Source organism: Leopardus geoffroyi, chromosome X (assembly GCF_018350155.1).
Source record: "Leopardus geoffroyi isolate Oge1 chromosome X, O.geoffroyi_Oge1_pat1.0, whole genome shotgun sequence".
Lineage (NCBI taxonomy): Eukaryota > Metazoa > Chordata > Mammalia > Carnivora > Felidae > Leopardus > Leopardus geoffroyi.
This window is the reverse complement of record NC_059343.1, coordinates 15,541,353-15,560,720: the sequence shown is the minus strand read 5'-3', so window position 1 is coordinate 15,560,720 and position 19,368 is coordinate 15,541,353. Positions and strand designations below refer to the sequence as shown.

The 19,368-nt window shown below is 43.3% G+C and overlaps 1 pseudogene; it reads right to left on the bottom strand.

The window, feature by feature from the left end:
• Positions 1 to 450: 450 nt before the first annotated feature.
• On the bottom strand, positions 451 to 3,903 carry LOC123595218 (annotated as a pseudogene).
• Positions 3,904 to 19,368: the final 15,465 nt, after the last annotated feature.

The window sequence follows — 19,368 nt, the reverse complement described above, 5'->3', positions numbered from 1 at the left end:
CTGACGACCCCAGGACCTCCTGCCGCTCCAGCAAGTGGTACCCCGAGCAATGCCAGGGTCTCTGGGGGGTGGTCCTTGACAGGCATGGAAACCCAAGTTCTCCCTACGTAGCAACACCAGACCCCCAACCCGCTTTTCTTCACGCTCTGGCCGCTTCGCATTCTTTGGCCTGATCTTGCTGGATTCATCATAATTCCAGAGGATCACGTTCCCACGTTTGTCAAAAGCCTTAGAGGTGCCAATGAACGTTCGGTCATCTTGCAGGATACGCGTGGGTCTATAGTCCGTGTGCCGTGGCATCTTGCTGCTCTTTCCCACAGTCACGGCTGCTGTTGCACCCAATCCACCGTCCGCGGTAAGGTTTCAGGATCCTTAAGACCTGGGGGAAGGCTACAGATAAAGGTGTGACGGCGGCTCTCCTACACACAGTGCAAGCTTGGGGCAGAAGCTTCAAACAGTAGACGGAGGCTGCTTCTTCCCCTGGCAACCGGCTAAGCTGGATGTTCCAGCGCTGCTTTCACCACTGCTTGGTGTCCCAGCGAAGAATCGCCGTCCCAGTTCGGCCTGGAAATCCACCACAGGTATTGCTGCTGCCGAGACCGCCTTGGGTGCAGCTGACACTCTTGGTTGCTCAGGGAGGCTCTCCTTCGACATTTGACTTGGACTTGCACCTCGGGCACGTGCGGTTCCGCAGTCCGTCTCGGGTGTAAGCCGTCCCTGGCTCGCTCCACCGCGCTGCTAGCCGCCCCTCAGAACAGACGGTCGGGCATCTCTGGCGACCACTCCGCTGTGCCAAGATCTGCATTATCTTAAATGCAATGATTAAATCTAAGCTAAAAAGTAGAAGAGATCTCCAGAGACCCTGTTTCAGTGATTAGATAATTATGTCATCTAATAAGCCTAATGAATTCCCCTGAAATCAGTCCCTTGGGGGAACTTTATTTGCTTAAACATTTTAGAGATCTCCCCTTACAATCTTATTTATGATTTTAATTTGTGCTCCTGAAAAATAGGTTTCTCAGAAAGGCTACATTTTGGCTCCCATGTTAACTGGAACCCATCAGCGGGATTTTACTGTAGCGGGCACTGGACGTGTGGATATCCTGATCACAGACAATCCTGAACTTCCTAAAGAAAAACTGAAAACATACTGTTTTTTTAGTCTTCAGCTTCAAGGCATTGTTACACTTAATTAGCTTTTGCTCCGTTAGGCACTGCACAGTTGCTTTTTTAAAAGTATAAAACATTTGGAGTCCCAGCCAAAAAAAGACTTTAACAACATATAATTATTATCTTGTTTTTCTTTAAACATCTTCAAGAACTTTACAAATTTTCCTATTCATTGTCATGCATGTTAGGGGGTTAGTATATTTACTTTAGTAGATTTCCTGGACTATTAATAAAATCCTAAATGTTACATTATGACAAGGATTCTCAACTCTGGCTGCCTAGGGGAATCACCTGGGGAGCTTTTCAAAAATATTAATGGCATGGCCCCACCCTAGACTAATTGAATTAGAAATTTTTGGAGTAGGGTTCTGGCACTGGTGTTTTTTAAAAGCTCCCCAGGTGATTTTAATGTCCAGCCAGAGCTGAGAACAACTGTATTATTGGAAATATTGACCAGAATCTATGATTTGTTTCAGCAAGGAATCGTTTAATAAGGAATACTTTGGAAACACCCTTAATTTCTCAAAACAGAGTTTAAAAAATTATGCACATACACACACTCACACACACAGGAAATACATTGTATGTGTTTGAGAACTCACTTATGCTCTTGGGTATATGGAGGCACCTCTCACCAAACCTCATCCTTCAAAGTTACCTTTCAAAGAAATATGTAAGAGGCCGACTACTTTCCATGTGTTGGAACATCATTCTTCCTTTCTTCAAGGTGAATTATATCCGTTATTATCCTCGAATATTGTCTGTTTGAAATTGCATAGTTCTGCAACTGATCCTTGGTTAACTCGCCCGAAGACAGAGCTCACTTACTATTCCCCCAACTCCAGCTCGTGGCGCTTAGACTTAGAGGAAGACTCGTGATTACCGTCTCAGGGGATACTATCTTTTTGGTTCCGAATAGGACATAAAACCTCAAATGACCCAGAGAAACTTGCAGAGCACGCGAGAAAGAGTAAGATCTTGAGGTAAAGGTGACAGGATGAAGCCAATCACAGAATCTCTTTCCTTTAATATGAGCAAAAAGGGATTTTTAAAAATAGCAAAAAGTGACCAATAGCCACCATGGAAGAAAAGTGGCATGACCTTGCGAAAATAAGAAACGGTGGCCGGAGGAAGGACTGGATAATTCGGGCGCTTATTCTGGCTCACTGGTGTGCGGGAGCAGGTTCCCACTGGCTCAGGAGAGCCTGCTGATAGTCCAGTTTTCAGGGATTTTTCAAGCCAGGGATTAAATAGAGCAGTTCTTAAAAATTACACTTACAATTAAACAAATTTTATTTAAAACAAAGATAGTAAATGCTCAAAAACACCGCTTTCTAATTATTTCACTTCATTTTACTCTTATTTATGCTTTTGAGGTTATCTATGTATCTGCAAGGTGGAAATACCGTTTAATAATGTGCTACGCTATATAGCGATGTGTGTTCCAATTCCACACTTAGTCATGTCACATTGGTGGCTTGAAATTGGCTACAGGGGGAATACTTATGCTGTGGAAACTGGCATACACTCTACATTAGGGATTTTTATTTTTGAGAGCCAGTCTTTAAACATTTACCACCACACTACTGCTCTTAACCTCACCCCCATGTTCCACTGACCATCACCTGATATGGTACCGGGGGGAGAAAAAAAAGCCAGTTGACAAAAACCCATATTCTCACCACTCACTCTCAATTTAGAGAGAAGTGAATTGATGAGGAGAATCAGAAACCCTAGGGAAAAAATCAAGGAAAAGAACTGAGTATTTCATCAGGGACAGAAGAAAACATCCTCAGTGTATGCCATTTACTAGGGATTCATACGGAATTGAGGGCATAATTCCAAGCCTAACATATTAAGAATAGGATTTGTCTCCAAGTATGAGGTCTGAATTCCTAGTGCAGAACACAGAAGATATTCTTTAAAGAGAGCTCGTGTCCACCAACAAAGGGGGCACACAACCCCAGTTGAACTCTATCTCTGCCCCTCTGGCCATATCATCAGTGTAGAGAAAAGTATATAAAACACCTCATTTAGGACTCAAATTGGAGCTCTTAGAGGAAGACAAATGCGTTTTAGGTAGGTTAGAATGGGGTCAAGATTTCGCTCACACATGTCAGGGAAAACAAAAACATCCAGTCAGCTGCCAACATGGAGAATGAGAAAGTAAAAATAAGATAAAAAACCAAGATGAAATGCTAAAACAGCAGATGGGGCTAAAAAGGGCGAAGTCAGAGTTAAGAAAACAAGTTGAAGACCAGCACAATACAATTATAGGTTGAATGAATTGATTGGAAACAGCAAGAAGAATGGACACCAGGTGAAATATCACATTATTGACAGAAAAGGTTCGGGGTATACAGTTAGAACAGAGGTAAAGACAAATGTCAAATTTTAGAATATTAGTAACTAAATAGAATTTGGTAACACCTCAACTAGGGGATCAGAATTAACATCACAAATGAGGGGCAGATAGACATCAGATGGGTATGATACCCTGAGAAGGACACAACATTTATATGGAATTCTGGCTGGGAGTGTAAAACTGGATTCTAAGAAGCATTCTATTAAAAAGAGAAAAAGGTCTGTATTCTTTTAAGATGTCAGTGTCATAAAAGACAAATGCTGAGGAATTGATCCATACCTAAGGGGACTGAAGAGGATGACCAGTGTTATTGTCTGAATGTTTGTGTGCCCCCAATATTCATACATTGAAAGTCTAACGCCCAACATGATGGTGTTAGGAGGTGAGGCCGTCGGGAGACAGTTTGTTCATGAAGACAGAACTCTCATGAACGAGATCAGTGTCTTATAAGAGCAGCCCCAGAGAGCCAGCTTCACCCCTTCCATCACGTGAAGCTACATGCAACAAAAGAAAAAGATAATTTTGGTCCCATCAACATTTTATGTTTCAAAGAATAGCAACAAGACAGTGAAAAGGCAACCCACAAAATGGAAGAAAATTTTTGTACGTCATGTATCTGATAAGAGATTTGCATCTACCATATGTAAAGAACGCTTACAACTCAATAATAAAAACAACCCAATTAAAAAATGAGCAGGGGCGCCCGGATGGCTCAGTTGGTTAAGCGTCCAACTCTTGATTTCAGCTCAGGTCATGATCTCGTGGTTTGTGTCTGTGCTGATGGTGTAGTGCCTGCTTGAGATTCTCTCTCTGTCTCTGTCTCTCTCTCTTTGTCTCAAAAATAAATACACATTTAAATAATGGGTACAGGGTTTCCTTTTGGGGGCGATGGTGAAAATGTTCTAAAATTGACTGTGGTGATAGTTGTTCAACTGTGAATATACTAAAAACCATTGAATTGTAGGCTTTCAATGGGTAAATTGTATGGAATGTGAATTATATTTCAGTAAAACTGTCATTAAAAAAGATTTGAACAAAGGGGAAAGACATAGCATGGGATTTAGCTAGCATAAGAAAAAACTTTTGTGCTATTTTGGTTGTTTAACAGATCAGAATTTAGAATCACCCCACCTTAGTGCTAATGGACACAAGGAATGGCAATTCACTCTGGCAGTCAATTGCTCAGCAAGATGTTTACTGAGTTACTATGTGCCAGGCACTGGGCTGGGGGCTGAGGACAGTGAACAAGACAAGCATGGTTGTCATACTGACAGTAGTCAGAGTGTACTTCAAAGACATACATTAAATTACAAATTACACAACTGAATAAATGCCCTAGGAGAAAAATCCAGATAGTAGGAAAAGGTCACTGGAGGGTCCCAATCTAATCTGGGAAGGGAGGGGGGCTTCTTTGAAGAAGTGATGTTTGAGTTGAGCTCTTGAGGATTATCAAGAATACACTAGATGAAGACTGGGTGTGAGGTAGAGAGGATTCCAGACAGAGGGGCCTGGGCCTCCTCTGACAAGGAACCAGGGGCCAAAGGGCAGTGAGAAGTGGGGGGGGGGGCAGCATGGTGGGTGCTGGAGAGGCTGGCAGACCCCGAGGGCTTCATAAGCCACATTAGGAAATTGATCTTTATTTCAAAGGCCATGGCAAGCTGTTGACAGATTTTAAGGAGAGTGTTCCATTTATGTCTCTAGTATGTTTTCCTGTTAAGTCTCCCCCTGCGTAACACAAAAATAAAACCACCTGATTATGTCAGTGGAGGTGATGTGGCTCCCCCACTACCAAATTTCCTAGGCCATGGTTCTCATATTTTGGTCCCTGGGAAACAGCGTACACAATTCCCAGATGGAGAAGGGAGGGGAGAGTGTACAGAGGAGCCCCGAGGAAATTAAGCTGGGCCACATGAGCTTCGGTGAGCTCAGCGACACCAGTAACGCAATGATCCATAAGGACATATTGGCCTCTGTAAGCTCTGGATGTATGTAAGAGATGAGATCACTCCCTGTGACTCGAGGGTCTTGTTATTTACAGCTGCAGTGCTAAAAGTGGCACCATAGGCACTTTATAAGATATGGGTGGAGTAGCCCCTGGCCTCTGTTATATATTGCTTGGGCTATGAGCTGGTATCCTCAATTGAGTACAGGTGAAAACAGATGGAAAATAAATCATCTTACAATTCTCGGTGTGTTTTCATTGCCTTAGCATCTGTTGGAAAATTTGTTCTGAGAATAGCATCAAGGAGCTGATCTACATAGTGGGCAGTGGCCAACTGAGGCCTCTGAGAGATGGTTTCTCCATTGGCCAAGGAGCGCTTTGCCAAAGTTCTTAAGGCTATGATATTGCCTTGACAACACTGAGTAAAACAAGACACTGAAGTTCTTTAAATTTACCATAAGTCACAAGTTACACTTGCTCTTAATTCCAGATCTTGGGAATATGTGTTCTCTGGTTGATCTAACTTTTTTGTCTTGGCTGGATGTGGTGAGGGCATGCCTTCCATGTTGTAAATGGCAACTCAAAACACCTTTTGATTCTCCTTGCTCTTGACCTTCCCTTCTTCTTTCCTTGTCCTCTTTTACTATAATCCTCTTTGTCTCTTGATCTTTCCTTTGAGTGACCTGCTAGAATTTTGAGCTCTTATATATACATGGCTCCAAATGGATTTGGTTCATCATGATCAACCACCAAACAATACGTTACTGAAAACAATTCAATTCTACTATGTGCGAGGTATACACTCTGATCTCAAAGTAGCATTTTGACTCTTGTTGGTCACCCTACTTTCTTCTTTGGCTTCTCTGACACCCATCTCTCTTGCTTCTGTTTTGTCACGGCCCCAGTGATTGACACCTCAATATTCATTCAAACCCAAATATGACTAGTCTGAGCCAATCGTAGTGGTTCTATTGTTTTTGACAATGAATGATTGCTTTAAGAACTTCTGCAGCCATTTTTCCTCCAGCTTGAGGAGGAAGCCAACACTATTCTGGACAAGTTACAAAGAAATGAAGTTGGAGCTCTGATGTAGTGTGCCTGGAGCCCATGCTAGTTCTGAACTTCCTGTTACATGACATAATTAGTTTTCTTATTGTTTAAGCTGATGTGAGCTAGGATATTCTGCTGCTTGCATCTAAAAACACACTTACTGGGTGACTCAGTTGGTGAAGTGTCCGACTCTTGATCTCAGCCCCGGTCTTGATCTCCAGGTCGTGAGTTCAAGCCCCGTGTTGGGCCCTGCACTGGGTGTGAGGCCTATGTAAAAAAAAAAAAAAAATATATATATATATAAAATAGGGGCGCCTGGGTGGCTCATTCGGTTGACGTCTCACTCTTGATTTCAGCTCAGGTCACAATCCCAGGGTCAAGGGATCGAGCCCTGCATCAGGCTCCATGGAGCCTGCTTAAGATTCTCTCTCTCTCTTCTCTCTTCCCCTCTCCCCTGCTCGTGCTTTCTGTCTCTAAAATAAATTTTTAAAAAATAATTCAAAAATAAATTTTGGGGCACCTGGGTGGCTCAGCTGGTTAAGCGTCCAACTCTTGATTTCGGCTCAGGTCAGGATCTCACAGTTCGTGAGATTGAGCCCCACATCAGGCTCTGTGCTGACAGCGTGAAGCCTGCTTGGAATTCTCTCTCTCCCTCTCTCTCTGCCCGTCCCCTGCTCATGCTCTCTCTCTCTCCCCCTCAAAATAAACGTAAAAAAAATTTTTTTTAAGAAAAAATAAAATAAAAACACACTTGCTGATGTTCCTTTTTAGTCCTTTCACCTCCACTTCTCAGGCTCCTTTTCATTGATTTTGCTTCTTTCGATCTTAGGGTTTTGTACTTGGTCCTCTTCTTTTGCTCACCAATCTCTCTGAGTCAGCTCATCCACTTCTTTTGCTTCAACTACAGTTTACAGTGTCGACTGGCTTCCAGGTCTGAATTTCCAGTTCACCCTCTTTCTCAAGCTCCATATCTATATTTTCTGCTGTTTGGGATCAATAATGAAATCAATCTCGATTGCATTTCACAATTACTGTAGACCTTTAAAAATGTATGGTGTCCATGCCCATCCTTGACAATTTTGGTCCACCAGATTTAGATCAAGGCCAGTGATATCCACTAGAACTTTCTGAGACATTGGAAATAATTTACATCTGCACTGGCCAATACAGTAGCCATTAGCCACATGGGTCTATTGAACACTTGAAATGTGGCTGGTATTAAAAAGGAACACAATTTTTACTTTTAGTTAATTTTAATGCATTTAAATAGTCACACGTGCTAGTGGCCACTGTAATGGACGGTGCAGCTAGCCCTTGCAATCCCTACTTGATTACATCCGGGAATCTTTATGAACTTAAATACAAGATAACTACTACTTACATCAGCTTCTACTTCTGCTCCACAGGCAATCTCTTTGTGATTTAGACCATGGCCCACAGGAAGAGATATATTTTACACAATGACCCAGTATATATACACATATACTCACTCCCATGTACACACACTCACGTACACATATATGTCTTCTTACTACTTATGAGAAACTCTGATGCTTTTTATACTATTCTAGTCTATAAAAAAAAAAAAAAAAAAAAAAAAAAAACAACTGCTGGCCACGACCCACTAATGCATCAGGCGCCACAATTTGGCAATCGCTACTACCCCTACAGAGCTGTCTTGTGCCATGGAGTGCTTATCATTCTACTTTAGGCACTGAAGTCTTTGCTGGGTGCCACCGCTGCTTGACCAGGCTCTTCAGACCTCCTGTGTACGGAGCCGTGGTCTGCAGCAACGAAGGGGAGAACGCCTGTCTCCCCTCTGTACTCCCGCATGTTAGAAGGCTTCCAAAGCATGCAGCTGATCTCTGAGTCCTTTAAAAAAGCTTCTCACCGAAACATCTCTTTTGGCTTCCATTTATAGCTCTCCAGCTCGAGAAGCTGTGTTTTCACTGGGACTTTAGAGGTAAGAAAATCTGAGTAACAGACATCATGCTGTGCTCAGAATTGCTTCTTATCCTCTGGCTCTTGGAGTGCCTCTCCTGCCTGATTACCAAGGTTTCCCACTGGCTCAACCTTTTTGTGCCCAGATAGAGTCCTGTCTCAGAGGGCTCCTTTGCCTGCACACATCAGGCATCTGGTGGGCCAGACTCCCGCTTTACCTGCCTTTGTAGACATTTCCTCAGACTCAAAGAACTTGACAGGTGTTCAATGAGGGAAGTGTGCTGTGTGACCATGGTTGGATTTAATCTGTGTAGAGCTGAGGGAGCTTCAGAAAGGGATAGGAAGGGGAAGATAAGGAGGAGGTAACAGGTGAGCTCATCCCAGGGGATACGTAGAAGCTTGAGGAAGAGAAGGATCTGATGTGATGTCCTTCCAGCTTCCAAGTCAGGTCAATAGTTTTCCTTCTCTGCTTCCACCTTTTCTTCCTGCCTGTATGAGAGACTCCTCACACTTTGGAGTGGTTGTTTCTGTCTAGACTTTGAGATCTTTAGGGACACAGGTCATATTTTCTTCATCTTCGTATCTTTACCAACTAACGTGACGCTTTTCCTTTGCAGAGAGAGATAGTCACTGAGTGAACAGGCGATGTATTGGATGTGAGAGAGGAGTGTAAAGATTGAAGTCAATTCCTGTGGGAACGGGGCTCTGCTTCCAGAGACTCCAGCCGACCCCAGGTCCTCTTCTAAGTGCCCTAGAGAGAAGGGATAGATGGGTCCTTTGGAGACTTTCAAGGTAGGTTTGAGATCATTAAGGGCACTTTCAAAACCATCCCGGCTACCAAGTATGTCCTTTGAACCCAGGAAGTTCAGCAGCGAGGCTCCACCGCCTGCATGTGGGGCTCAGCGTGACCTTGGTATCCTGTTCCCAGTCCAGATCCAAATCCCAGCCAGGTGTGCAGGCAAGGAATTAAAGCATTTCAGGTCTGAAGGTGCCTTTGAGATGGACTTCGGAGGTCCCCTCACTGACCTTTCATGAGAACCAGACTTCAAGCCTAAAGCAGTCCTCCAATTGACTTCCTTTCTTTTTCTTTTCCTGGGTTTCCATGGAAATCAGTAATGAAGGAATGATTGATGTTCTGCTTCCCGCAAGCGTTCGTGTTCTCACCTCTTAGTAATATCCACTGGGAGTACGAGTAGCGAGGAAACCCAGGAGGAGGAGGTGCGGGCAGAGCTGATGCTATTTTTAGGGGCTGAACTTGAGTTCTGAAGGTGATTCTGGAGGCCGCTGGAGACCCTCGTCTATGCAGGTTGCCCAGTGCGCAGAGCCTCTGAAGGGAACTGAAGTCCTGTGGGCAATTGGAAGCCCGAGCGCAGCTTGGAGAAGCGTGGAAGAGAAGCTTTGGCCCCGAGACTGATTCTGGAAGAGCACACTGCCGACCCAGTCTTGCTTTCTGCTTTACTTCACTCCTCAAAAATTCTGCGGCTGATCTTGGACAGTTGGAAGTAGCTAAATCTAGAGGGGAACAGGCATGTTGGCCCCGGAGCCGAAGAGCGTTTGTCTTGCAGCTGTGCTGCCCTCATAGCACAGGTGTACAGAGCATGATTAAGTGACCCCAGAAATGCGACCGCCTGGGGTGCGGTGCTCATTCTTTCACCCTGACGCAGCTAGCTCAGGGTGTGGGTACTCTCTGCCTCACGCCCCTTTTCTCTTCCCCGCCCCCCCCCCCAAACACTGAGTTTCAAACTGTGGCGTCACTGTGAAAAACAGAGACGCTAGGAGACAGGTTTCCTGCTGTTGTTGTTGATTTGGTTTTAGAACCACTCACTCTGGTGCATTTTAGAAGTCTGCCCGAAAGGCAGGACAAACTTTTGAAAAATCTTTCGGCACCTTCATCGATCCAAATTTTAGTGTGATTTGGCAGGCGATGCCGGGTAACGTGTTCCAATGTTTTAACTTGCGCATAATTGCCAGATTAGCTATTGTTTGACTTGTACAATTATTAATGAAATGTGGAAAAGAAAGGGTGGTAACCTCAAGGCCTGGGGGAATGTCTAGACATGAGGGTGGGGGTTGGGAGGTGGGGCACCAAGGGAGACGACACAGAATTTCCTTGACTGTGGTTTTTCTCAGACTCGGTATTTCTGCCTTAGCACAACCACACGTGGCCAAGATATTGATAGGTGAGAGCTCATTGTTTCAGTTAAAATGAAAAATCAAGTTTTAGGCTACGTGCTGGAGACATTTCTCACCTCACTGTGTTAGGAGAAAAGATGCAATCCCCTGGGCTGTGGGGTGAACGCACGCAGGCTCACAAATGCACACGGACATTTAGGTTTTCAAGAGCTACTTCCGTGTCAAGGCAGCCAGGAGAGAGACGCTCAGGGTAACAGGTTTTTGGAGGAAGAAGATTTGGAGTTCAGGAGAGCTTACGAATGTCACGCACGCACTTTGCAACCTTGTGTCAGGGTCACAAGCTGAGAGAGGGAATCAGACCAACACACACGGATTTGGGGTGAGACCCCCGTAGGCAAAGATCAAAAAGAAGCCACTTAGGTTGTATGCTGAGTTGCTTTTGGTGTAAGTATAGATGGATAAATTATATTACAAAACCATACATAATGGATCATCATGTACACACATGCAATCGCATGGAATTTGTCTCATCCACATAAATGTAAATTCAACTTTCAAGTGGCTGGATGGACTGGTTTTTATGTACGTTGGGAAAAGTTTTTCCCCTCGGTTTTATTCAAAGCAAGGCAAGCATCTCCCTCCCCCAGGCTCTCAACCCACCAGGACCCTCGTTACAGACAGACCCAGTTCTGAGCATGAACCTCGATTCTCAGAGAACAGCTTCTGGCAGTGTGGGATAGGCCGCAGGACTTGCTCTGTCCCCCTCCCCCACAACCCTCTCCCCCGCCCCCATCCTGACGTGGCCACAGTAGCTCAACTCCTCAGCCTCATTTCACTCAAGGCCACGAGTAGTACGGCCCTGGGACACACGAGAGTAAGTTTTGTTTTGGGTCCCAGCGGAAGAAGCCTGGGCCAGGTGCTGCCGTCTAGAATGGGTGAATGTCGCAGTGAACAACCATGAGCAGTGGGGCAGGTGGGGGCAGCAGGTGGCCTAGGAGCCTGGGGTAGAGGAAGGAGGGGTGAGAATCGACAAGGGCCCTGGAGGAGAGAAAAGAACCAGAGCCACAGAATTTGAGAGCTGACGAAACCTTTGAGAATGTTTAAGTCCAATCCCTTCATACTACAAATGAGGAAACTGAGGCTCAGAGAGAGGAAGTGACTTGTCCAGAGTTAAGAGGTATGTAGCAACAGATCTGAAATTAGAATTCAGATTTCCCGTCTCAAGCCTGGTAGACTTCCTACTCAGATGAAATATTAAATACACCAAAACCACAATAAGCTAATATCGAGTTCATTTGTAATTCAAAGGAACCGTTGTTTCTCAACCGACTAAATGCCCTATTGTTCTTCATTAGGAAATCAGATAATTCTGAATCCTGACCGTTCCATATTTCTCTTAGAGATCCTGTACTTTAATGCAATTTTATTGTAATCATGCCAAACATCATGAGCAGATAATGAATTTACTAGGTTATTTCAAATCAGTTCCTTATACACTAATTTGTTTTATAGGATCACATTCAAACACTCTCTCTCTCTCTCTCTCTCTCTCTCTTTTAATCACCAGAATCACACTGTGATTTAGGTAGGTAAACTTCAAAACACCAGGAGAAATTGCTTCTAGTATTTCCTGCTAAGACTTGAAAAGCCTAGGGGCTGGAAACTGTACGAAAAAGTCAGGTGGTTCTCTCAAGGCTTCCAGTATAGTTTTGGCATTTGTCTAACAATCGAAGTCTTTGTTTGGACTATATGAAATGTCATGGTGGTTTTTCACCCCTAGGAAGGAGTGATTTGCTAAAAAATCACTCCAGCACTATATAGGTAACATCTTCTTTTGTGCTGGGCTAGCAAATTGGTCAGACTTGCCTCATTCTTTCAGAATTGCCAAAATCCCTTCCAAGTCCAAAACTTTGGTAACAATTCTATCCTAATCTTTCTCTTTCTCTTCCTCTTTAAAGAGCTGGTGTCTGTGATTTTTTAACTATAAGGTGCCCATTGCTTGACACATAGGGCTTAGGGCCCTTTATTTCTTCTATCCAAACTTCTTATGAATAGCTAGGAGCTGCAGGGCAGAAAAATTTAACAATCATACATTTTGTTTCTGAAATCTCTAATTTATTCTTGCTTCCCACTTTCTAGTCAATCTCATTTGCCCTGTCTTTCAAAGATTCCTATTTCCTAGCACTGACGTGTATTAATCGTTTGTAAAACTGTGTGTGTGTGTCTTTTTTCCTGTCATTTCAACAGCTTTGAGGGTGGAGAGGGGAGGCTGGCATGTGGGTCAAGCTCTGACTGCAGTTTTTCCCTTGCAGCCTCTTAGATGAGGGGAAGGTGCGGGGAATGTGCTTCTTCCCCGGCTGTCACTGCTTCTGAGTTTAGAAAAAGGCCGAGGAATTGGGGTGTCATACTTCGAATGTGGGTACCTGTGCCCGCAGAGTAGTCTGGAGGGTGCATTTTGGGGGAGGGGGAATGTCTTACCTAAGCCTCCTTCTTTGCTCCCTTCACATAATCTCTTTTTATTGGCAAGTTTAAACCATTTACATTTAAATTAATTACTGATAAGGAGGGACTTCTGTCATTTTGCTATTTGTTTTCTACGTGCCTTATAGCTTTTTCATCCTTCATTTCCTGTATTACTGTCTTCTTTCGTATTTAGTTGATCTTTTTTTTTTTTTTTACAGTGAAATGCTTAAATTCGTTACTAATTTCCTTTTGTGTATATTCTATAGCTATTTGTTATAGTTACTATGGGGATAATGTTTAATATCCTAAAGTTATAACACTGATTTGAATCGACACCACCTTAACTCCAATAACATACAAAAACTCTGTGCCTTTACAGCTCTGTCCCCAACTCTCCTGGTTGTTGATGTCACAAAATTACATCTTTAGACGTTGTGTGCCCTAAAACATAAGCTACTAATTTTCTTAATGGATTAGTTTCTTAAATTATGTAGAGAACAAAAGGTGGAGTTACAAACCAAGGTTACAATGTTAGTTTTTAGATTCATCAAAAAAAAAATGTGTTAGTCTCTTAAGTCATGTAGAAAACAAAAAGTGGAGTTATAAACCATTGTTACAGTGATACTAGCTTTTATAACTGCCCACGTATTTACCCTTCTTGAGAATTTCATTTCTTCATGCAGCTTCAGGTTACTGTCTAGTGTGCTTTCATTTCACCCTGCAGGACTCCCTTGAGTGTTGAGTGTTTCTTGCAGGGCAGGTCTAGTGATAACAAACTCCCTCAGCTGTTGTTTACCTAGTAATGTCTTAATTTCTTCTTCACTTTTGAAGGATGGTTTTGCCAGATACAGGATTCCTGATTGATGGGGTTTTTTTTTTCTTTTAGCATTTTGAATACATCAACCTACTGCCTCCTGGCCTCCAAAGTTTCCGATGAGAAATCTGCTAACTGTTATGGAGAATCTGTTGTATGGGACAAATTGCTTCTCTCTTGCTGCTTTCATAATTCTGCCTTTGTCTTTGTCTTTCAAAAGTTTGGTTACAATGAATCTTAGTGTGGGTCTCTTTGAGTTCCTCTTTCTTGGAGTTTGCTGAGCTTCTTGGATGCTTATATTCGTGTCTTTCATCACATTTGGGGAGTTTTCAGCAATATGAGGCAGTATGGCATTCAGGGCCAATAAAATGGTAATGGGGTGGTTTGACAAGGTTTCAAGACATGGAAGTTGGTTTGGACCAAAGGAAGGACAGGATTTAGGAAGGCATCAAGATGGTGGTATATTCTAGGCAGAAGGGAGGATGAAGCCTGATAACGAAGTAGTATTTGTTGTGTCTGATGTGGCAGGCACATCAGCCATCTCATTTAAAATTCAAAATACAGGGGTGCCTGGGTGGCTCAGTCGGTTAAGCATCCGACTTCGGCTCAGGTCATGATCTCACAGTTCGTGGGTTCGAGCCCCGCGTCAGGGTCTGTGCTGACAGCTCCGAGCCTGAAGTCTGCTTCGGATTCTGTGTCTCTCTCTCTGCCCCTCCCACACTCACGCCCTGTTTCTCTCTCTCTCTCTCAAAAATAAACATTAAAATAAAAAAAAAATCAAAATAGAGTACCAAAATATCAAAACAGAGGTAGGTACTAGCATTCTCATTTTACCGATAAGACAAGGATGTTAAGGAAGGTTGAGACACCTGCCCAAGCTCACATGGCTAATGAGTGAATCGCATGGCTAATTAATAACTGGCCGGAGAGTAAGAATTAACATAATTCATGCACTTTCCACTTTACCATCCTACCAAGGGTAGTAGCATGAACGGAATTTGGAGGTGAGAATTGTTAAGTCACTCTGGAGTCAAGTAAATAGGCTTGGCCGGACCAAAGGGCAAGTGTAGAAAAGCAGTAGGAGATAAAGCTTAGATAAATGGGTCGCATTAAAAAAAATTTCAAATACCAGGCTTAACGTTTGGACTTTCTTTTATGGATAGGGGAGAAGTACTGGCAGTTGAGAGTAAAGAATTTTTAATTTCTTTCCAAAAGATGTTGTATAAATATGGAATGACAGTGAAAAGTAAATTCCTTGAAATCATGGATGTCTTTTGCACTAAATGAAGGGGCCAAGGGGCACGTCTGCATAGTCAACAAGTAGAACAATAATAGATTCCACTCACCAAGAGCCTTTCATCTTCTGTTTATCTCTTAAGAAAACCGAAATCCATTTTTTTTTGTCTGAACACTTCATTTTCATCCCCCAAATAGCAACTTCTGTTTTATAGATTATTCTTGTTCTCTTCTTCCTTTTGGCTTTATAAAATGAACATCTGGAATTTTCCTGGATTGTTATATCCTTGAAATAAAATTCTATTAAAAGATTTGTTGTGGTTCAAAGGAAAATTTATTATTTTGTTTGGTGTGCTTTCGAGTCTGTGGAACACTTACGGTTGTCATATGTAAATTTAGCATTTCAATCCCAGTTTAAGCCCTTCAATCTTGTTGGGACAAGTAAAATTCACCAGGCACTTATGTAGAAATGCTTTCTTTACTATAGTAGTAAATTGGGTAGGTATTAACATTTTTGAGATGAATTATTGGGAAAACTATTAGTTTGTCCAGAAATGAAAATTCTCTAAAAGTTCCATCTGCCATTAAAATGTTTGAAGTGCTTGCTCTTTCAAGGGCCTGATAAGAAATGTCACAGAAGTGCATTTGGTTCCTGGAATTGCCTAGTATTTTAGGGGGAAGTCTGGTTTGTCTATGTAAAGTATCTTACACAGAGCTTGGTACACAGTAGGATCCAAATATTAATTTCTACCTTTTCCCCTGTGGGTGTGAAAGACTCACTGTAAGGTCCCAATGTGTCGTGGCAGATTATATTTTGGGGTGGTTCTTTTTTTTATGTTTAGTTATTTATTTACTTATTGAAAGAGAGACAGACACACACAGCGTGATCAGGCGAGGGGCAGAGAGAGAGAGGGAGACACAGAATCAGCTCTGAAGCAAGATCCAGGCTCCACGCTGTCAGCACAGAGCTCAATGCGGGGCTTGAACCCCCAAACCACGAGATCATGACCTGAGCTGAAGTCCAGGCGCTTAAAAGACTGAACCACCCAGGCACCCCAGAGTGGTTATTTTTCTCATTAAAAAAAAAATTGAGATATAATTTACATACAATAAAATGCATAGTTTGTAAGTACATACTTAGATTAGGGTTTTTTCCTATTGTATTCACCCATGTAGCCACTACCCAGCCCAAGATAGAGGAAGTTTCTCTTACTTCACTTCCTTATGTCTATCACCATAGATTAGTTTTGTCTATTCCAGGAATTCTTAGAAATAGAATTGTACCATGTGTGCTCTTGTGTCCAGGTGTTTCGCTCAGGATAACGTCTGTAAATTTCATCCATGTTATGACATCGAGTAGTATAACAATATAGATGTACCTCAGTTTGTTTGTCCATGTTCCTGTGGATGGACACAGGGCTGTTTCTAGTTTTGGGCTATTATGATGAAAGCTGCTATGATTATTCTTGTACAACTCTTTCTGGGGCCATATGTTTTTATTTCTCTTGAATAAATATCTGGTGGAGGAATTGTTGAGTCACAGGATGGATGTGCATTAACCTTTATTGAAACCGTCAGTTTTCCAAAGTGCTTCATCATTCTCTACTCTCAATAGCAGCTTATGAGAGTTCCAGTTGTTCCACAGCCTTACCGACACTTAGCATTGTCAGTCATTTTCATTTTAGTCATTCCAGTGGGTTCCTAGCAGGTTTCGACACAAAAAATATCTAAGTCTATGTACAGTGGGATGAACAAAAATATCATGCTTTTCAGTCGGTACCTGAGTTTTTCGAAAAGAAAGAACTGTCTTTGTTTGAGAAAGTCCTTGATAAGCTGATTTTGGGGGACAGGGAAGCCCTGAAGTCATAAGTCGGAAGGAAGCACTAAGGAGATGGCCTACAGAAGAAAGGAACAAGAATTCAGGAGTGTAGTGAGAACATAGAGGAGAAAAAAAGAAAAATTGTTGGGAAATACGGCAGCGACTAGAGCCCTGGGCAGCAGAAATGGCCGAGGGACTTTTCGGGAACAAGGAAACTTAATATTAAAATTTAAATGCTATCCTCTAGGTAGATCTCACCACAGTCAGGTGCCTAAGAAGATTCCTTTTGGGGGTGGGGCAGGGAACCAGGAGGAGGCCTGGGGACTGTGCTTGGGTCTACTCTCAAGGTAGACATGAGGGAAAAATTCCAAGTAGCTGAGTATAAAATGATAATTCAACTTAAATTAGAAATTAGAACTAGAAGTAATTACAATCATTCTCAAAGAATTCCAGAAACCTTTAGGCTTCCCAAGGGGCATGGAGCTTTCATATGAGCCTATCTTTGCACTCCTTTATAAATCTTGAGGGATAGAGTGACACTAGCTGACCGCCAAAGTGACTTCAGAACTTAACTGGTTTATTCTCTGGCCTCCAGGTAATCAGTAATAGCACGGGCTTTTGCTCTTAAAAGTGTCTTGCTTTGGACGGTAGGTTAATACGGTCAGTCTAGCTCGGCAGTTCTCAGCTCTGACCACAGATCTAAACCACCCGAGGAGCTTTACAAACTCCTGATGCCTGAGTCCCACGTCTAGAGATTCTGATTCATTTGTTTGCTACATGCATTCTGGGACTCACAAAGCTCTCAAGTGATTCTAGGGGGAGGCCAAGGTTGAGAATCACTGCTCTGGCTCTAAGCCATGGAACTAAGGGTTTATTGGAGTAGAAATTGTACTCTTGGGAAAACCAATCAAACGAGGGCTATCATCAAAAAGCGTTTCTTTGCTTCTGTAACATTACCGACATTTGAATCTGAAGGCAAGACATACTGTAAAATTCGACTTTATATTCCAAAAAATTATTTAAATAGCAAATACTCTTTTTTTTAAAACTTTTAAATCGTTCTTTTAAAGTTTTATTTCTAAATAGAGAGTGTGAGTGGGGGAGGGGCAGAGAGCGAGGGAGAGAGAGAGAATCCCACATAGGCTCTGCACTGTCGGCACAGAGCATCACGCAAGGCTCAAAGTCACAAACCATGAGATCATGACCTGAGCCAAGATCGGACGCTTAACCAACTGAGCCACCCAGGCGCCGCACAAATGATCTTTATAAAAATAATAGACTGGCTACAATCTTTTGTATAGCATGACATTTTTGTTGAAATTTATGGAGTTAGAAATTCTACTTACGAGTTTTTATTAGAGGCATTTGTATAGTAACACTAGGATTTCCAACCTATACAGATTTCTCCTTGATTTGGCAAAGCAAACATAAAATGTTTATGGACTGATCTTTTATTTTTGAAACACTGTTGACATCATCAAGACACCCTGATGTGTGTCTGTATCTTTAGTAGGGACACTATAAAGAGATTCGGGCAGGAATGGCTAAGATTCACATTGACAAGGGCCTCTTGTTTTTGCCACCTGGACCGCGTCCATTAACTTGCCTTACTCATTATAGACTGCTTCGGGCACAATTCTGACAGAATTCTCGGACTCCAGTGCTCCAGGGCTCTGCCTCCAGTCCTGCCCGATTTCCCCCACAAGTAGGGTCCGTTGTCCTTCCTCTTTATTAGACCAGCTCACCGTCCCTGCCAATCCTGACGTCTTCAGGAGAGATTTGAGGAAATGGAGCTTGGCTTTCTGGGACTGAGCATGAAGTCACCAAGGCTGCTAGGTCGTTTTGTTTTGTTTGGCTTTTAGTGAGCTCTATGCCCCACGTGGGGCTGGAACTCATGACCCCGAGATCAAGAGTTGCTTGCCTTACAGACTGAGCCAGCCAGGCGCCCATGGCTGCTAGTTGAAACCTCAACTTTAGGTCTTGGTTCTGGTAACTGGGCCTCTGCTTGTGCCTAAGACTCACTCCCCCATTCCCTGCCGTCGCGGGGCCTGGATGCCGTGCTTCCGAACCCTCATCTTGTGTGTCGGTCATTCTAGGGTGCAAGCCCACCTCTGGGCCCATGGCTGACTCCAGCCCTGAGAGTGAACCCGTCTCTCAGCCAGACGCCTGCCGCTCAGATTCCTCCGTTCCTCCACATCACCGGAAGGCCGTCCCCGGGACTAGGTGTGACCCGGCAGTGCCTGTCACGACACAGTGGCCAGGTCTGGCCTCACACTCTGGCCTTTCTCCCCTTGTCCTGCCTCCATGTATCCTCTGGGCCGTGCATGACTGGGACCAGGGAAAAGACGCCATCCCTCCGTTCATCACAGCTGCTGCTTGTCTCTCAGTCCTCACCCCTACCTCCCTCGTCCCCTTCGTCCTTCCCTTGGCGGCTG